Genomic DNA, 4,932 nt, shown 5'->3' on the forward strand with positions numbered 1-4,932 from the left:
TTTGAGGTTGTTATAGGGACCGAACTTTCAAAGAGGCCAAATTTTTAGGGATGGACCAGAATTCGAAGAACTGACCAAAGTTAACTTTTATTGACTTTGTTTTGATGAATATAACTTGGAGGAGGGATGACTTGGGTCTTTGTGGTAGTTTTGGTCTTGGTCTTCGGTCTTGGATATATCACTTTGATCTGATTTTATAAGAAGAGATTTTTTCTTAGGTTTCCCCCTTATGGAGTTTTTTCCCTGGCTTGGAACCTACATCTTTGTGTTCTTTGTTTCTTGTGATCTTCATGTTTTGTACTTTTGGTAGTTTCTTGATGAAGAAGAAGAACATAAAATTCAAAAATGCCAATAAACTTTCACAAGTAATTATCATGATTAATTATCATGATAGAGAAATCAACCCTAATATACAAGCCTATTTATTTCTCAATGTTGAGAAGTGTAGCAAGAAAGTCTCAATTTGACTTTGCCTTGGTCAAATTGAGAAAATTTGAATTTCCACATCAGTAGACAAATTGAAGGTAATTAACTTATGTTGCATGGCTCTTATCACTCAATTAGCTTAGTAAATTCGAGTTAGAGCGCTTGGTGTTCAGTTAAGCATGTGTGATTGCTAAATTTTAGTAATCCAGGTCAATTATTTTTAGTTGTGCTCAACTAAACTTGTTCTAAAAATTAATGGAAATAGTGTAAGGTTGGTTGTGCAATGGGACAACATTATAACTCAGTGATCATCTAGTTAAATGTACAATCAACTCAAAATAGCTAGTGCATGCAAGGAATTTGAGTTCCTCAGCTGTGGTGGAGATTCCAAGATAGTGTAATAAACCTGTGTAAACTAGTTTGAGTGTACAGGTGTTGCATGCAGTCAGATGATCAATCCTTTGGAATTGCGCAATTAATTAGAGGAAAATTCCTAAAAAAATAGGGACAAACTCTTCAAGAATTGCGCAAGGAAATAGGGGCTCAAGCTGAGGCAGAAATTGACTAAGTCTGGGTCAAAGTTTCTCATTGATTAGAGAGATAGGTTATTCACTTGCAAGCTATGCTCAAAGCATGAAATAAATTTTAATGCATTATTTATTCATCTTATTAACGCAAAGAGGCTTGAGGGGTTTTTCCCATTTGGGTTCCCCTATAAAAATATAGTGTGTGTGTGGTTTTTCTTATTTCATGTTTGCGAATGTTGTTCTAAATTGTGAATTAAATTCTGTAGATCAGTAGAGTAGAATTATGTCTCTTGGTTTTAGATTAAACTTCTTGAGTAGTTGTAATTCTATCACCATATTTCTACACATTATCAGAGCTAGATTCACATTAGAACACAAATTTTGAAGTTGTTCCTTAGGAGGTTTGAATTTGCAGCTTCAGTGTAGTAGGATTTCTTAAGGATCGAGAAAATGACTTTCAACATACTGAGATTAGAGTATGCCTTAGAATGAAGCTCAATTTGATTGCATGGAAGGATCACACGGAGGCATTTCTTTATCGCAATGGATTTCTAGATTATGTAAATATAGGCATTCCAAAACTAGGATCATTTGATGCCTAGAATCTAGCTCAATGGAAGAAAGATGTAGCCAAGGTGAGGAGAATAAGCTTGGAGGGAGTGCGATACAATATTGTCTCAAATATCCATGGGAAAGAAATTCCTTTCGCAATGTGGAAGGCACTAACAGAACTATTCGTGAATAGCAGTGACCATAGAAAAATATCCCTCGATGACAAACTTTGAAATATTAATATACATAAGAATGATATTATTCCGTAGTATCTCACCAAATTTACACAAGTTCGGGATGCGCTTGGAGGGGTTGGTGTGAATGTTGTAGAAGATGACCTGGTCAGCCTAGCTCTTCTAGGCCTTCCCAACAGTTGGCATAGCTACCAGGTGTTATCACCAAATAAGGGTTGACATTGTTCCTAGTCATGGTCTTAGATAAGTGTCAAGTCACCCTATGTTTTAATGGGTAGGTGATAGGTTAGGAGTCTCAAAGGTTTCATTTTTCATATCCAAATAAAGTCTAACATCCTTTTTCCATGTTTCATGAGTCTTACATTCTTTTTAGAAACTCATAGCTTAAGCCATTTTGAAAATTTTTGGAATTAGCCCCGAAACCATGTTTTCGTAGCGCAGACAGTGTAAAATGTTTGTTTTGCACTACGAAAACGCTGCTCTTTTCGTAGCGCTTTTCCCTGCATGCTACGAAAGTGTAGATTCATAGAACAGTCTTGTCAAACATCAATCCGTTAATATTCCGTTAAAATTTTCATTATTAGGTGTCAGCTAGGAGTCAGTCCTTAAGCATGCCACCATCCAAACTCATCATTTCGAATTTAGGGCTAATTATGAAAGAGAATTTCAAATTCGAAAGGGCTGGCTAGTCTCATCATTTTAGTTTGCATGAAAACCCTCAAACAGAATTATTTTCAAACAATAATCTTTGGTAATTTTTCACCAAGGTCTTCCTCATCCATAATTCAGGCAAGGTTGACCACCATTGGCAAGCGAGGTTGATCAACAGAATTTCAAGCGAGGTTGGTTTTGTTACAAGAATTCGGAAGGAAAGATGACAGAGGAGAAGAAACGTCATAGGTCTGGTCATTGTTTAAGAACAGAGCCTGAAAGCACCGAGGTCTTAGTCAAAGACAAATCAGTTGTAGAAGCCTTCAAGAAAGCAGGATGCTGGAAGTTTTGTAAGAAATTGCAGGGAGGACATACTCAGGTGACAAAGGAGTTTGCACTACATTTCACTGGCTCAAGCACAAAGGTCGGAATGCTGAACTTGCAAATTTCTCCAGAGGTCATAGCTTTGGTGACAGAAATTCCTAGGGGGCAAGATACATGGTTCAAAAACTTTAGATTCGACATGGAACCGTGTAAGGTGTTTCTAAAGCCAGAGTTTGTAGAAACTGACTTAACCAAGGCAATTCCCAAAGACTACATCAAGGACAGCTATGCCAACTTTCTCTTCAACATTCAACGTTATTTTACCTGTGAAGGCAGATATCAAAAGGTTTATTCATATCATTTTAAACTCCTGTTACATTTTACTGGTATGATTTCTTTAGATTTGCCTTACTTCTTATTTCGAAGTGTAGCTAAGATGGCAAATAAAGTACAGTTGAAATCTCAAGGATGTGAAACTTCCCTGTTTCATCATGGTCTAATTAAACTGATAGTTCTACATGAACTCAAAAGGATCAACAAAGAATGGTCTTCGTTTTTGTTTTTATGTGACTTTGGAGCAGAAAAACAAGGTATGGACATTAGCCCTAGGGTTAAAGGAACTCCACTGATAGAAACCAGCAAGTCTGTAATGCCCAGGGAAAAAAGTTATGTTAAGTTGAAACCTAGGAAGCAGGTGAAAGAGCAAGTAAGCAAAACACCGGTAGTAATTCTTGAAACTCCTAAATCTACAAAGGAAAAGATATCTGAGGTTAAAGGAATGACACAAGAACAGTCAACCAACAAATCAGTTCAAAGGAGATTCACTAGAAGTCAAATTGCAAAGGAGAAAGGTAAAACAGTGATCTCAGGAGAAGGTTCAAGCTTGAAGGGTGATTTAAATGATATTTTAAAAGCCATCGATATTGCAGAATCCCCTTTGGTATAGGTAGATGTGATAAAAATTGAAAAGGAAATTCAAAGAAAATGAAACCCTCCAAGAAATTGGAATTTGAGAATGATCTTACAGCATTTGTTTTCAAACCCAGAAAACCCTTAACCAGGAAATCCAAGAAGATGCAAGAGTCCATATTGAGTTGGGAAGAATAGAAGAAGCCTCCATTGTTCAAGAAGAGTTGATAGACTTTCCATCTCTAAGGCCTGAAGGTGACAAAAACACAGTTCCTACCACTCAAACAAAAAAAGCCAGTTACGAGGTAATGGAAGAAAGGTTAAAAGCTGCTAATAATGAAATTGCTAGACTAAGAGAGAGAGCAAGAGGGCATGCTACTGAAAATACAGATTTCAAATGATGAAGGCCCTCTGGGAAGTTGAAAAAGTTTCCAAACCAGAAATAGTAAACAGTGAAACTCAGTACTTTACCTAGACTATTCCTGCAATCAAAGAAGCCAAATTTGTAAGGAGGATTAATGCTCAGTTGAGAGCTACTAATAGGAGATTTAAGAGACAAATTGAAGACCTAGAAATACATTTAACCAAATCTGGAAAAGGGTCTACAGCAGTAATGAAACAGGGTGATGAAAAAGGACAGTGAAGGATATATCTTAAAACAGTTTTGGCATATAAAAGGATGGACAACTGTGAAAAAGAACATCTTATGAGGGTAAGTGGTTTTGATTTTTGGTTGATCATATCAGTCTTCATGGAATTTTGAAAAAACTCCGAAAATACAGATTTTTGAAGGTCGTGTTGAAAAATAACATACACAGCAGTTTCGTAGCATGCTACAAAACTGTTGAAGATGATCATTTAGCACTTATAGATGCTTTTTGGAGGTAAGGTCTGATTAATTTCAAATTTTGAAGTTTCTGGTAGACATGGGATCATATATGAAGTTTCAAATGGCAGTGGTGTAGAAAGCAAAGTTCAAAGAATTATTTCATAAGTGATATAAAGGTTGTGCTACGAAAACAGAGTATTTTCGTAGCACAGTCATGTTTCATCCTTTCCTCCATATATTCGAGTTTCCTTTTTGCACAGGTGGAAAATGATGTTTTAATGGATTATTAATGCATGCCACATGTACACCAGCAAAACTGCTCGAAGATAAGCATAAAAGATTAAGGGCCTTAAAAGGAGGAACTCTGTCTCCTAGTTTTCAAGACAGTTTGCCCATGATTCAGCAGGTTTTGTAACAGCGCTATGGACATCATCAAGCTCAAAGACATGGGTTGGAAGCTGATTAAAGAATGTATTGAAGTCATAGATAAGGTTTTTAAAAGCATGTTTTAGGAGTTTCA

The sequence above is a fragment of the Pinus tabuliformis genome, chromosome 5_2 (genome assembly GCF_031772625.1).
Source record: "Pinus tabuliformis cultivar Carrire ecotype Pingquan chromosome 5_2, CPIR1, whole genome shotgun sequence".
Lineage (NCBI taxonomy): Eukaryota > Viridiplantae > Streptophyta > Pinopsida > Pinales > Pinaceae > Pinus > Pinus tabuliformis.